General features: G+C 51.1%; 1 protein-coding gene across 5 annotated transcripts in view; it reads right to left on the bottom strand.

The window, feature by feature from the left end:
* The window catches only part of Kazn (kazrin, periplakin interacting protein), a 981,286-nt gene that overhangs the window by 20,570 nt on the left and 944,605 nt on the right, over window positions 1-16,111 (bottom strand). The window lies entirely within an intron of this gene.

Here is a 16,111-nt window from a genome sequence, read left to right as displayed (position 1 = left end):
CTGTCTCTCTCTCTCTCTCACACACACACACACACACACACACCTTGCAAGGTACTAGAGGCTTCCCCAGGAGGCCACTGGACCTGTGGAGGCCACGGTGGAGCCAAACACAGGGATTGGCACAGGGTTGCATCCAATCTTTTACACACTTTTCTGAAAAGCCTGCGTGTAGCTCACCGGAAGCCCTTTTGCCTTGAATGCTTGAAGCCCCCAGCTTGGGGAAGAAAGAAAAAGTGCGGTCTAATTTTTTTTGTGGGACCATAGCCACACCCTTCAGTTCTTCATCTGATCTTTCTCACACTGAGGATCTGGGCATCTGTGACAGAGATCATCTGGCCCACCAAGTTCCAAACAGCCGTGTCTGGCCCACTGCACAAAGTTCTTGGGAGAACGGGCTGGCCTGGCTGTTGAAGGTAAACACAGGGGCGTTGTTCACCATTGCCTCATTCTGTTCTTCCTTCCTGGTAGGTTGGGCACTTCACTCTCTGGGTCTCTGGTTTTTATGTAATTGTCCTCAGAGTGTGGTCCCTGAGGCATCAACATCAGTGTCACCCGATAGCAAGCTAGAGATAAAGGTTTTAGGACCTCATGTCCCCTAGAACAGCTTCCACAGGTGTCCCGTGATTTTGAGGCACGCCCCAGTGGCACACCCGTCCCTGTATGGCCCATCTCACACTCACTAGGCAGAGTCGTCTGACCATCATTGTCTTAAAGTCCTGTCTCGAATAGTTAGAATGGACACCAGGGATTCCCAGCATCCCTTGCCTCTACAGTGCTACAGCCTTGTTTTAATCCCGAAGACTTCAGTAATGGGACACTGTGATCATGACTACTTTACATTGATATGTGTTTGCTCAAAATAATTCCCCTAGACTTATCAGGTTGTTTTGTTTATCACTCCCTGTTGTCTCACAGACAGATTCTGGGATTCTATTTTCCGACTTCCCAAGAAGGTGATCGAAAATCTCCTTTGGGCTAGGTGGTGGTGGCACACACCTATAATTTCAGCACTCTGGAGGAAGAGGCAGGCAGATCTCTGTGAGTTTGAGGCCAGCTTGGTCTAAAAGTGTGTTCCAGGACAGCTAGGGATGTTACACAGAGAAACCCTGACTTGAAAAAAGAAGAGGAAGAGGAGAAAATCTCCTTTGATTGAAAGTATTTGGGGGGAGAGTGGGAAGCTTTCAAAACTTTTGTTTATCTGAAGAAAACTCGCATCGAACTCCGGGGGTGGGGGTGGGGCACGGTGAAGGGTTTCCCACACTCCGTTGCTGCACATCTCTCTCTGTCTCAGGGGAGAAGTACATGCCTGTCATGAGGCACACATGGAGGTTGGAGAACAACCTTGGGTCTCAGTCATGCACTGTCCATTCTGTCCTGGCTTGGTCTGCAGATGCTGCTGGTGTGGGGCCGTTCATCTGTCCTGACATGAAATGATGTCTCTGGTCCGCCTACTTGATTTTTCTGAGACAGTGTCTCATGTAGCCTCAAACTCACTATGTAGCAAAGGGTGACCTTGAGCCTCAGACCCTCCTGCCTCTACTTTCCCAGTGCTTGGATGACAGGCGCGCACCACCACACGTATGCAGTGCTGGGGAGCGAACTTGGGGCCTTGGGCTGAGAAGCACTCCGTCAACTGAACAACACCCCTTGCTCCAGTCTCCTTACTTTTTATGACCTGGGCTGATCCATGGCGAGGCTCAATATGTGTGCCTATTACTGGAGAACACTGGGAAGGGTTCTAGAAACTGAGAGAGCTGGGATGGTACTGAGGATGAGGCAGCCTGCTCTGAGGCTGGGGACTTGCTGCTGACTCTGCCTGCTGAGCTAGGGAAGCTAGGAACCCTGCCATGAGTGAGAATGAGAGACAGTGATGGACAGGCAGGCAGGAAGGCAGACACAGACACACAGAGACGCAGACACAGACAGACAGGTAGACAGACAGACAGACAGACAGACAGACACACACACACACACACACACACACACACACACACACACACACACACACACACACACACACAGAGGGTTCAAGATAAAGACCCTGGTATCGTGTTCTCTGACTGAAGAGGGAGAGGCCAGTTGGCTGCTGACCTAGCCCAAGAAGATGACGTCCCTACCCTAACAGGAGCCATTGAGGGAAAGTGTTATACTCTCAAACTGTTGATCCTGCCGGTCCCTAAGACTGTGGGTGGGAAGCTCCTTTCCATCCTTTGGGGCTCTGTTTACATGTTGTTGCTGTCAGGGGACCCTTCCCTGGTCACTAGTGCCATCCACCACCGTCACATGCCCACAAGCTCTTACTAAGCTGGGGCATTTTTGACACTACACTTCTTACCCTGAATCAATTTAATCTATGAAATTGACCAGAATCCCCTCCCATAGGACAAGGAGCCAGGCCTGGTGGGTTCCCAGGTGTCTCTGGTACCTAACAAGGTGCTAGACCAAAGCAAGCATTTAACAGCTAATTTTCATGCTTCTAGAAAGTGCAGCAGCTTCTGAAAGCACCTCCTTGCCCGTTTTAAGGTATAAGCACTCCAATTTCATGTCAACAGCATGTCACTGGGAGTGGGGGGGGGGTGGGATACTCTCAAGGCAGTCTGCCTGGAGGAGGGAAGGGACCAGGAAGGGAGGGGGAGGAACAGGTTGACCTACTACCAGCCACCTCCACTCTCCTAGGCCATAGCCTGTGGCTGGCCCATCCCTCCTGACCGTGTGTAACCATACTGTCAAAGGGGCTTGTAATGGTTGATGATGTCCGGAGTGCATTGAGGACGCTCAGCCACAGCTCCTAGGAAGTAGGAGCAACACATGGGGTCCCAGGTACCAAGAGCAGGGACAGTGTAGGTCCCAGTGAGCACAACAGCATATGTGGTTACCACAGCTGGTGGGGACACAGCAGGACCTGGGGGCCAGGCAGCAAGGTGGCCAAGTTCTGCCACCAATCGATAGCATCTGACTCAGGACCCGGTAGGCTCTCTGGAGGCCTGGGGATAGCCAGCTAAATCAGAGGCCCCCAGTGTGTCCGTGCCCCTGGGTTACACCGCCAGGCCCCACAGGGAGTGACACAGCTCAAACGTGCCACTTTGACTCATCATTAAGGCTTTGTGCTTTTTCCCCCGAATCACACTTAAACTTTTGCCTTTACTGTGGCCACCAACTAGAGTCTCGCTTGTGCTCGCTGCTGGTCTCTGGCCTCAGAGGGCCGCCTCCTCTGCGGCCCCTCCACTATAGCACAGGGGTCAGGGAACTGTGTCCCTGGGCTTGGCAAGCCTCCATCCTGTTCTGTGCTTTGCAATTATTTCCAGTTTTACACAGCTATTCAGTGATCATGCCAAAACCAACCAACCAAATAAACAACCCAAACAAATAAAAAAATCCTGAAACAAACAAACAAACAAAAAACCACTAGTTATCAAAAACTTTCTCTTCCTTGGTAACTTGCTCGACTGCCTAATAACACCTTCATTTAGGAAGTTCTTCTTAGGATCTAATCTGTTAAAGAAGTTGATTTCCCTACTACTTTTGGTGTTATCCTGAGATTTCCGTATCTACGTCTCTTTGCTGACATGTTTCCTAGGCAACCCTGCTCCAGCATAGGTTGGTCTGAGAGGCAGATCTCATGAGAAGTGAGGATCTTTGAGCAGAGGGCCTAGAGGGAGACTGTGTGAGGCTACATCTGCCCAGCTGTGAGAAGCAGAGTTGGGGTGATAGGAGATGGGGTCTTGGGAGGCTCTGGACCCCTACTTAGAACACAAATGTTTCTGCTCTCCTACCGGATGCTCTCCCCTCATAGCTGCTCTGCTATGCAGCTACTATTAGCCTGTTGTCACTGCGCTAGCCCATGTACCCACTGGGACAGAGGAGCCACCACTGAGCTAATTCAGAGGCCGGGTGAGGCTCCTGGGGACATTTCCTTAGCTAGGACTATCTTGTTTGTTGTCCAGTTTTGAGAAAGTTCATCCCTGAAGTAAGCTTTCTGTGAAACTGAGGCCCACCTTGAACTCCTGATCTTCCACCTCAAAAGTGCTGGGATCCTGGTTGTGCATAACAGTATCTGACTTCTCTGGAATAATTTTTGTCATTTAATGTAAACTGTCACACGGCCTCGAACCCCCCACAAATGCTTCACAACTAACGACCCCCAGAGCTTCCGCAGGCTAGAGCTAAGTTCCATTACTTATGGCATCAAGGCAAGGGCAGGCTTGCAAGTGGCTAGTGAATTTCCTCCCTGTGTTAAAAGCTTCCATGAGGTTGGGGCTGCACAGTCCTTAGAACCTGGACACTACAGGAAGGCGCCAAGGGAAGATGACCTGTCCCGTACTGATTCCTACAGTCACTGGTGTGTCTGCGGACAGGGCTGTTGCTGTGCTGTGCTCACATGGCTGGCTGAAACCCTTTTAGAATCCATGAATACATCCACCTGGAGCCACAGCCTTTAAGCCAGAAAGTTTCCACCCGTTTTGCAAAGGCCTTCTGAGCTCTTCCACTGTCCTGCCCTTGCCTCGCCCCCTCAAGCTGCTTCTTCCAATAGGAGCTCATAATGAATGAGCCGAACCTTCCTGTTCTAACCAATCACATCTATATGAAAGGGGGCGGGGTGCATTAGTGTGTTGCTCCCCAAGTTTTACTCCTAGCTTATTCTGTCTTCTTGGGCTACTATGTTGCCTTTCTGAGTCTCCGTTTCAAAGCTGAGACAACACTATTCAATTCAAGGACTTTAGAGAAGTCAACTTTAAAGTGAAAGACTTTAATGAAGGTGACTGATATACTTCTTAATGTATATCTTTACTATGCAGTGGTGGCACACACCTTTAATCCCAGTACCCGGGAGGTAGAGGCAAGCGGATCTCTGTGAGTTCGAGGCCAGGCTGATCTACAGAGCGAGTTCCAAGATAGCTAGGGTTGTTGCACAGAGAAACCCTATCTCAAAAAACAAAACAAAAAACTTTGAATAAAAACCCAGGAAACATTGTATCTACATCCTTGGCCTCCAGTCCTAAGCCTGGCACATAGGTAGGATGCAGAGACACTTTTCATATGACTTAATGAGAACATGTGACATGCCTAGCTCACGCCTGGGACAGTAGGCACTCAATGTCATAACACACTGTCTTCTGTCAGCTTTCCTTATTTATCTCTGCCAAAAGGGCAGCGTTTTTTTTTAATCCTTATGCTGATACTCTGTCCAAAGACCTGCGTTACAGCAGCTATCCATGATGGGGGACACACATCCCTCTCGGGGCTCCGGGATAGTATGGAGCCCATTTTGCCAGACCCATTGGCAACTTCCCTGAAGGTAAAAGCCCTGCTTTGTCTCTGAGTTCCCTGGACTCTGGAAGACAAGGTAAAAGGTGACTACATTCTTTGATTTTTTGACTACAGGAAGGTGTCCTCCCCGGCCCCCCATGCCTCAGGAAGTCTCAGCCTGAGGGCTGTTCTGAGGGAGGACTTCGGTCCCCTCCACCTGAGTGGCCTGACACCCACACTGCTGAGAGTTAGGAAAAGAATGTGACCTCCCGGCAGAAAAGGGCAGAGGGTCCCTGGCTGAACAGAGCTGAACAACTGTGGCCCCAAGACTCTGCCAACAGGAAGAAGCCTGGACCCAGGGAGCCGAGCACAGAAATCACCCGGCCTAGAGGTAGCAAAGCTGTGGGGACCTGGATTTGAACTGGGGCCACGGATCCCTCTCCTTGGCTTGGAGGTTACAGTTTTCAGACTGTTAACGTTGAAGCCCTGGGGTCCTGTGTTGCATCTGTGTCCTCCTTGAAGGTCAAGACCTCTGGAAACATCTGGACAGCATCCTCCCCAGGCTTGCCAGGGCGGGTGAGGCCTCTTCTTTACATGGGTCACATGCTCTCAACGACACTGACTTGCCTGTCTGTGAATTTGAAGCATAGATGACATGAAGCAGATGTATGTGGCCACTCTGGCATGGGGCCAGCTCATGGAGGTGGACCTGAGTCCTTGTCACCCACAGTGTGTTTTCCAGCATAGCCTATCAGAGCTGTCCTGGAGACACAGATGTGAGTGATTTGAGCCCACTTCACCAAGTCCCACAATCCATCGCTTCTTCCCGAGAGGTAGGCTCCAAGCTTTTGAAGGCCACTGCACTGGGGTGAGGACAGGGGGGCTCAGGATCCTAGAGTGTTCAGAGGACCCCAGCCATGGTGGAGCCCAACCTTCGTTGCCAGCCCAGACTTGCTTGCCCTGGGCCTCCTGCAGCCCGCACACGAGCTACTGTGATGTTAAGCCCCTTTTCCCTGTATTGGTTGACATTTGCAACTTTCACATCTCCACCTCACGGAGGGAGAGAGGGAGGCTGGGAGGAACTGGCTGCCCAGCTGAGAGTCACACAGCTCTAAGCCCTGGCTCCTGAGCGGGAACTTGCTCACAACCCTTTCTGTAGCAGGGGGATATTTGTCAATTCTGCCAGCTCGGCTGTCACTAAATGTGCATTTCCTGCACACACACAGGGCAGGAGGGAAGGAAGGTGGGATTAGCTCACGAACCTACTGCAACTCACGATCTCACCCACCTGCCTCTCCATGTCCTAGGGCAGTGGTTCTCAACCTTCCTAATGCTGCGACTCTTTAATACAGTTACTCATGTTGTGGTGACCCCACCACCACCATAAAATTATTATTTTTTGTCACTTCATAGCTGTACTTTTGCTACTGTTATGAATCATAATGGAAACGTCTGTGTTTTCCCATGGCCTTAGGTGACCCCTGTGAAAGGGTTGTTCGACCCCCAAAGGGATAGTGACCCACAGTTGAGACCCACTGTCCAGGGGAATCCTCATGTCCCTTGTCTTGTGTCTTCTCTATCTTTATGGCTCTGGCCCTTGCGGTGTCCCCTGTCAGAGGCTGCCCTCTCCCCTCCCTGGCCCTTAAGGTGTCCCGATAATCTGCCCTAAGCCACCTCCAGAGATACCAGCATCCTATCAAGGAAGGATGCTGGCCCTGCCCGGGAGCGGGGCCAACTTGAATGTGAATCCAACATGCCTGTGCCGTCACAGGAACAGCACTTAGGCCGCCCAGGACGCCCATAGGGTACCAGAAGATGCTAGATGGCGAGAGAACCACCTCCTGGGTCCTGTGTAACAGGCCCAGTCCCTCTTACAGGGGACAGTAAGCAGCAGCACGAGAGTGCACCCCGATCCCAGCCATTTAGCTAACTGTTGGGGATCCCTATGTCCCCGTAGGCGTGGCTCAGAGGTGTGGCTCACAGTATACAGCCGCCTAACCTTGTGCCTAGCTCCTCTCATGTTCTTTGTTTGCTTCTAAGAGACAGGGTCTCGTATAACCCAGCCTGGTCTCAAACTTACTATGTAGCTGAGGGTGACCTTGAACTCCCGATCTTGCCTCCCCGACCTGAGTGCTGGGATTACAGGTGTATGTCACCATACTCAGTCTTGTGGGGTAATGAGGATGGAACCGAGGCCTTCATCGCTGCCAAGCAGGCATGCCACTGTGGCCCTACATCTCCGGCCCCATTTTGCCTGTCAAGGTGCTGGAGTTCTCCATGCCTGTATTTCACCTCACTTCTTAAGTGCACTGGGTTAGCAGACATGAACCTTAGGCATGTGCCATGTCGAGGCAGTGCCAGAAAGAACATGCTAAGACATCCCCAAAGAACCCGTGACTCAGCATCTCATGCACAGAGTACTCCACCAAAAGGTGCCTGCCGGGTGACATGATGAGTCCCACTGGTTTTCAGAGTATGGCCCACACACAGCTAGTTTAAAAGACTTGCTTCTGGGCTCAGCTAAGCCCAGGGAATCACTGGATGGGAGAATGTAAAATATTTTTTCTGCATGGCAGAACCTGTTAGGGCCTTCATAAGTGAATGCATCTGCTAAGATCTGTAGTGCAGTTGCTCCAGCTTATTGACCAACATTTTTGTTTTCCTCCCAGCTGCATATTACGGTGCAGCTCAAGGCATAGGTCTGAGAATGGGACATCGTGGATCCCAGCACCGGGTTAGACATGAGTACTCTCTTTGGCTACAGTTAAGTCCTCCTATTCATTATAGGAGGGGCAGGCAGAGGCCACCGGGAACCCCTCAGCCCTGGTACTCTTGCCTCCTATGCCCGGGCTGACTGGGCAGCTGGAGAAGCTACTGTATTTACCCAACCATCACCTGTGTAAGGGGGTGTTCTGCTTACCTGACAGCTGGTGACCTGCTGAACCAAGGTCATCGCTGTCTGAGCTGAACCTACTGTGTGGTCATCATCCCTGCAGAAGCCTTGGACGTCCTATCTTATTTTCCCCATTGTGCAGCCGAGGAACCTGAGGCCCAAGAAGTTGACTAACTTGCTGAAAATGACTAGCTAGTGAGGGTGGGGACCGAGCTCAGACCCAGAGGCAGCACTCTGAATTCTGCCTCCCTAATCTGCCCGGGAAAGACAGCCGTAAACAGTGAAAAGGTTGTGACCTGGGAGCAGTGTTGCTTAACAATTTTGCTAGGGTTCATCCAGGATCTAGGTTCACAGCTTCGTGGAGAGGGTCTCTGACCTCGCTATGCAGGCTCTCAGAAGACACCAGCTCCTTTCCTGTATTTCCTGGGGTAAAGGGAAAGCCACACCCCCGTGTCTGGTGGGGAGAGGGGCTGAACACATAAGCTGAGGCTATGGAAAGTGGCCCCCTGTGCCTTTGCTCTCTTCCCATCCTGGAAACAGCCTGCACGCCCCGAGGCACACACAGGGTTACCCATCCCAGCTTCCCCACCCTCTTAATGCTACGGAGCTTCATTCAAATGACCTCACGTGTAAAGGCTCAGGAAGCCAGAACTGGGGATTGAAAGGCAGTGTGTGGACCCTGGGAGGGGGCCCCGGTTGTGGTGGTGGTGATGGCCCAGAGTAGGCTGTAGGCAAAGCCTTAGTACGGCAATCCAGGGACTTCTGAGGTGATGGGCCACAGACGGGTAACTTCTGCCTGCCGTGTCTTTAAAGAAAACCTGAGGCCTGGAGAGGGAAACTGACTTGCCCATTGTCACAAAGTCCAAGATCAAACTGGGCAAGGGATGATGGGCATCTGGACTGGGCAGGGTCCAGCCACTTCAGCATCCTGAGGCAGGGTGTAGGTGGACGCCTGCTGGCTCCTCTGCGGTCTAACTGCTCCCTCAACCCTCCCTCCAAACTGTTGTTTGGTGTTCAGCGTAGCAAACAGCTTCTCGCTAAGGCTACAGGGCTGCCTGATGCTCAGAACAAACGCTGGTGGCTCATAGGGGAGGGGTCCGTCACGGTGGATGGCAAGCTTAGAACTTGGATTTAGCTTGGCTCTTATACCCGCTGCCTCCCATCCCAAGGCTGAACTCTTCTAGCTACCATGGAGACTTCCTCTGCTGCAGGTGGCAGACACAGGTGTCAGCTGGCTGCCTCTGCTAGCAGTGCCCCTCAAGGCTCTTAGCAGAGTTCTGTCTGGAGTGCCCTGGGCTCCTGTTAGCTTCTGGTTCCCCAGATTTCCCTGTGGTGACCACATCAGGCTCTGCAGGACGTCACACAGCTGCCTCCTCAGCCTCTAACCTAGAACCAGCCTCCACTGAGCCCATGCTGGAGAGCTTGTCTGGTATGAGCCTAAATCCCGGGGTCCCAACCTCAGGCCTTCTAATTCAGCAGGTATGGGATGAGGCCAGGGAATCTATGCCCTAGAACCAACTACTGGTCTACCTGTGTCCCTCAAACTTCTAACTGTTCTGTTTCCATCACTTATTATAGCCTGGGACCCCTATACAGAAGGCTGGTGTGTGTCATAGCCACTGGTTCTGATGGTGGCTTACAGCCCAGCCTGCTAATCATTCAATAGCTATAAGAACCCTTTACTAGATCTCTGAGGAACTCCCCAGGCTTCCCTGGAACACAATTTGCAAACGTCCTACTTATGACTCATCTTCTTTGGGTTGAGAAACTGACAACATAGAGGTGACCTGCTCAGGGCTTGGTCTCATCCTCCTGATGAAACTTTCTGGAGTTTTCTGTCAATTGGCTGGCCCTGGTGGGGACCTTAGGGTCAGGGATTCACTTGAAACCACATGACAATACCACTAAGAGCAGACAGACAAGGTTTTGTCTCTTCCTAGCTGTGCGACTTGAGGCAAGAACATCACCTCTCTGTGCCTTGATTGGTCATTCTATATTTCTCTCAGAGAGTTCCCAGCGGGTAGTGGTGAAAATAACTAACAGTGAACAAGAGAGAGACACTTCACTGCTAGACCAGGCTAGCCCTGGCTACTGGCACATCTCCTTACAAAAGTCACATCCTGGGTGACCCTGACTCTGTTTCAAGGACACAGCCTTGGGTAGTGCATCTCCACCTGGTGGTCACGAGCAGTCTCTTTGGATGCTGGAGAGGCAAAATGCTGCTGGGGTCGGTGACTTCCATGGCCAAAGCCTAAGCCTCTCTATTGCAAATCAGAGAAGGTGCGGATGCTTCTTCAGAGTAACCCTGGTGATGAACTTGCACTTGGGATTGGCAGCTGGAGGGATTCGAGTTCTCACAACCCCAAACACTGCCTTCCCCCGAGCAACTAGCCTTGGGTTAGTCCTTTCAGATGGTAGACCAGTCAATAGTTGGTTCTAGGGCATGGATAACCGTGGCTCCGTCCAATGCTGAGCCCCTTTTCCTACTTCCCACCGATCTTAAACCTACATGTTACAAGTTGGGGAAGGCATGAATCATGGTCTTTAAAAGCTTTGGCTTTCATCTTAAGCTCGTGAGGAGTTGGTGGCTACACCAACTTTACAGACAAGCTTACCGAGGCCCATGGGCTAAACACTTGAAGTCAGGAGTGACGGCAGAACTGGGGGTCAAGGTATAGATGAGGCCTGGGACCTAATGGCACTGCAAGCGTCCTCACTTCCCAATGACACAGCCTGCATCTGCCCTGAGGCACTGCACACAATTCGATTCCCTAGCACTGGGGTCCTCAACTGCTGCTTCCTCCTGGTGATGTAGTTACTAGAATAGAGGTGGTCCTGATGCCCGCCCCCACCCCCACCCCAAGTGTGTTGTGTTAGACAGGGTCTAGTGCAGACCAGGCTTGCCCCAACCCTTATGTAGCCAAGGATGACAGTGATCTGATCCTCTTGCCTCATCTGCCAAGAGCGATGATGGAAACCATACTGGGCAGGAACTCCATTAGGCCCCTGAGGAACATTCCAGAGCCCTGGTCCTGCTTCTCAAACACTAATTCTCTGGGGAACTTCTTCTCTCAGATGCCGTGTACAGCTGCGGAAGACACAGGCTAACACATCTGGGCCTCAGGACACCGTGCGAGGGTGGCTGAGGAGGCCATCACCACACCCTTGCTGCCATCAGAGGCAGAACCCCCAACTTGCTGGAGTGTGCCTTAGCTTTGATATCTAAAGAACATCTACCACACAAACATTCTTATCTTGTTCTCCCCCCCCCCCCCCCAGTTTTTTGAGATTGTTTTTCTGAGTAATCTTATCTGTCCCGGAACATGTACTGTAGACCAGGCTGGTCTCTAACTTAAGAGTTCTGTTTGCTTCTGCCTCCTGAGTGCAGGAATTAAAGGTGTGTGCCACCACCTAGCTACTGGGGCTATTTTTAATGCTCATGAGGAACTGCTGTATAGTGGAAACTTCTTTAGCCAACTTTTACCAAGTTTTGACCCACTGGAAAACAGGACAGAGGGACCTTGCCTGGTATGTGTGGGGGTCCAAGTTGAAAGAACTTGAGTTATTTGTCATAATAGAGAGGGATGTGGGGGGGGGGTAGGGGGCTCCGTGAGGCCTCTTTTGTTAAAGTGTAAGTTGGGGGTGTTCAAAAACCATACTGGTTGAAAGCCAGGCCTGATGGTGCATGCTTGTAATACCAGCTACCAGAGAATATGAGGCAGGAGGACCTCAAGTTCAAGACCAGCCTAGGTAACTTACTGAGTCCCTTCTCAAAATAAGAGAGTAAAAAGAGTCCTGGGCAATGAAATTTGGTAGTACAGCACATGTCCAGCACACACGAGCATCTACTTTCAGTCTCCTGTCTAGCCCCCTCCCCCAGCCCCAAAGCCCAAGAATCCACAGTACAGCCAGCCCTCGCCTGGGCTTGCAGAGCCAACAGCAGCAGGTCTACGTCACAGAGGGCCAGAGGGGGGGGGCAGCTCGGGCAACTTGCTGATTCATCTGCTAGCGCTGGGGTGCCACATGCCTCCCCCCCGCTGGAGAAGAGCTGGCTCTCAGGTCCACAGCTCAGGTATGGGAACACTGTACTGTTACCAAAGCAGTACCAGGCTGGGTCAGAGGTCATTGTCATGCGTGTCAGGAATTAGGGCGGGGTCTTCAAGCCAGGTTCTGCTGAGCAGGAGGGCACCCCAGACGGCAGGTATACCTTTAGGTTCTGGCCCCTCCCAGTCCCGGATGCTGGGATACAGTCAGACTCCCCAGGCTCGAAGCCCTGGATTCTATCCCCCCCGCACTGCACAAACCAGGGGCGACAGTGCACACCTACAACCTCCACACGTGAATGTTACCTAACCTCAGAGTCCACATCAGTGACACAGGCTGCGGGGTTAACGGAGTTAATTCATGGGAAGCATACAGCCTGGCCTGTGACAAATGCTGATGAATGTTAGATATTACTGTTGTTACGATTATTGGTTATACTGGTGGGAGTCTGGTAGTATGAGCGGACAGCATGCAGGAAGGCTATTGAGTTGAGTACTGCACAAGCCAGGGGGTCAGTCACTCAGCCCAGAGAATGGCGAGGGACAGCATACAACCTGCATAGCAGGAACACTGGCTTTGGGAGTCCTGGGTGGATTAACAGGTGTCACTTGGAAGGCATTCTTTTATTAAGGATGTTCTGGTAGGGACATTGTAGCTCAGTGGTAGGCTGTTTCCCTAGCATGAGCCACCACAAGAGAAAAATACAGAGAATAAAGTGGAACTTTTTGAGTCAGCATGGTCCCTCTCTTGAGTGGCAAACTTTGACCAAATCACTCCTTTCTGAGCTTAAATTTCCCCCATGTTTTTTTTTTTTAAACCAGTGTAGAGAGGCCAGTTTTGGGATAGCAAATCAACTTTATCCTTGCAAACCGGACTGATACTTGAAGCTCTGTGAAGTCAGAGTCTGAGGCTACTCTGGGATGGGCGGGACGGACTCTGATTGATTAGTAATGTCTGCACGTTGTCGGGCACGGACTACTACTGTGTGGCAAGTATGAACACACCTGCCTTGCTTAGATTAGCCTTGTGCTGGATTCTCAGTCCTGGATGCTGGTTAGAATCACCGGAAGAAAAAAAAGCCTTTGATTCTAGGCATGTGGATTCTAGGAATGTGGCTGGCCATTGAGAACTCTGGTGGACGAGGTTCCTTATGGTCCCTCGCTTTCCTGACGCTGTGACTTCACGGACCCGAGGTCCCGCACTGTGCGCCTTGGAGCATGGTTTACCTTTGGAGCTCCACGTTCTCTGTCAGCAGGGCTGGGAGGGGCGGTCAAGTGCATCCTCCCATCAGTCTTGCTTCTGAGCACAAAACAGACACTGAGGGTGTTGGCTACAATCAGGATGTGGAGTTACTACGATGGGCTCTTCCCAGGACATATTGAAAACCAGGGTTTTGCATCTAGGAGATCTTGTGCTGAGAAAAAAAAAAAAAAAAGGCCTGGTCTACTCTGCCTTGGGCCCTACTGTTTCTTTCAAGTCAAGTCATTCTGGTCGCCCGAGGTAGGAACTTGGGAGGAAGAGGTCTGCTGAGGCTCAAGGAAAGGCAGCGTACCTCACGATCCCAGCCATAGCTCTGAGGGGAGAAGGTGAAAGCTGGTGGGGCCCCCGAGCTCCAGGGAATGGGGGTCCTGGGTCTGGAGGTGCTGCATTAGGCTGTGGGCAGCCCCGGATGCTGAAGACGCCTTTAATGAGGAGAGGCGACCCAGGAGAGATGTCCTGGGAGTCCACCTGGCTTGGCCCCCTGCAGGGGACTAAGCATCCAGCCAGCTTTCCTCGATTCCTCCTGCCACCCAGCCTAGGGATTTTTCCTGGAGTGATGGCTATGCAAGCTGTGCCTCCTGGTGGGACATGGCTGGCTCCCCGTGGAGGGACGTAGAAACAATCAAGTCACATAGAATTCCATCATATTTTAAAATAAGCTTTATTTAGATTTTTTTAATATTTTATATTTTGCATCCATGCCTTCGAGAAACCTCTCCCACGGGAAAAGGTCCTTCTCATCTATAGTTACCCATAACTCATTCGCTATTTGACATGGTTCTCTCAAATAAATCATTCTTAGTAACTCTTGGGATAATCTCCTAATTTCCAAAAACTGAAATGAAAAGGAATGACTAAGTCATTACCAGGAGTGGTTGCAATCTTCTTGTAAGTAAAAAAAAAAGGGAGGGGGGTTATAAAAAACAAACAAAAAGAAAAAAAACCACAAAAATCCAATAGGGGAAAAATGTTTCCTAAGACCTCCCCCTGATGCCAGCTCTGGCCTCTCTCCCTCACCACCAGGCTGGGTTAATCAGCTGAGCTGAAAGGGACACAAAGACGCTCACTAGGCATCCCTGCCTGCTCTCTTTCTCAGCCTCTGGGCTAGGTTGGGAGGGAAGAGGGACCTGGTGGGGGATTTTTTGGCTTGTTTTAGAGACTTTGGGCACAGGATCCTATACATTCCAGATGCTCCGTCCAGCATTGAAAACTCTCTTCTTAAGAGTCGAGAACGCTGCTGTTAGTGGGAGCGCCACGGTGGCCATGAGGGTGTGGACCGAGCTGTTAGTGGTTAAGGATCATTAGAAAGGGGATCCTGGGGCAATTAAAAGGGAAACTGAGGTTTAGGGGTGGGGCAGAACTGGCTGGAAACTCTGGGTTCTCCATGCCCTGGTGAACCCCTGTGGGGACAAACAGGCTTAGGCATCCGCCAACCCTCATGGGATAAGCCTGCTTGAGCTGCTGATAGAATTGGGAGGACAGGGCTCAGGGGATTCCAAGGGAGTCCATGTGTGGCTGAAGAAGTCAACTGGGAAAAAGAAGGCAGAGGGCTCGCCTGCAGATATTCTCCCTAAAAGCCCTTCCCAGAAGGTGGGCATCTTCTCTGTTGACATCTGCCTGGCCCATGTGTGCAATAAACTAAGGATGGAGAGGCGTGCATGCGTGCATGCATGTGCGCCACCAGAGGCCTCTTACCCAACTGACTCGGGCCCAGATGTCCAATCAGACCCTACGAATGACCCAGGGTATCCTTCCCTGGACTCAATCAACATGGCTCCAAAGACAGACCCAAGAGAAGAGGAACGTGTTAGTGCTCTGCTCAATGAAGTCACGGTCTGTATGTCAGATAAATAAATATATATAGAGAGAATATATATAGAGGAAGGCCAGAGCAGAAGGTGGGAGTCCTCTCATGCAGGGACAGCAGCCGGGAGAGACAGAAGAGAGAAAAGAGAATAAGCGAGCTGGCCATCTGAGGCACCCAGTTCCAGCCACCCTAATGCTACCTCGCACAGTGTCTGCAGCGGCATGAACACAGAATAGACAAGTCAGCAGAAACGCCCGCCTCCCGCCCACCCCGTGGAAAAATATACATTCCGATATTCACGTAATAATTTAGATAGAATACGTTTTCTGCATTTGTGCAAATAAATTAAATGCAACAGTTTTCTTTCTCTCTTTTTGTTCCATAAAGAAAGAAACAGCAACACAATTTAAAAACAGGCAGGCCATTAAAAAGAGCCCCTATAAACACTGTAGCCCAGCCAAGACTTCTTGGGTGGGCTCATGAGTCTCTGCAGAGTGACCTTACCCTGACAATGATGGCGGGGTGTTTTTTTTGTGAGTGTGTGGTTAAAGTGACTTGGGCACACCCCGAGAACAGGGTCTGGTCCCATACGTTCACACCGAGGGGTGGGGAGGAGGGGGGACATGGAACACAGACCACATCCTTGGTGACATGGGCTGCAGTAGCGGCTGGACGAGGGACTTTACAAGCACGAAGTGCAACACTACTTTTGTTATTTACAAATACACAGCAGTCCTTCAAGTGTTCAAGTTTCATAAAAAGGAGGAGGGAGGAGAAGGGGAAATTAAAAACGAAAATACAACGGATTAAACGAACAACAAACAAACAAAAAACCCCCAAACATCGAAAAACAAAACAAA

This window comes from Mesocricetus auratus, unplaced genomic scaffold, assembly GCF_017639785.1.
Source record: "Mesocricetus auratus isolate SY011 unplaced genomic scaffold, BCM_Maur_2.0 Super-Scaffold_100014, whole genome shotgun sequence".
Classification (NCBI taxonomy): domain Eukaryota; kingdom Metazoa; phylum Chordata; class Mammalia; order Rodentia; family Cricetidae; genus Mesocricetus; species Mesocricetus auratus.
The sequence above is the reverse complement of the archived record's forward strand: the minus strand, read 5'-3'. Positions and strand labels throughout refer to the sequence as shown.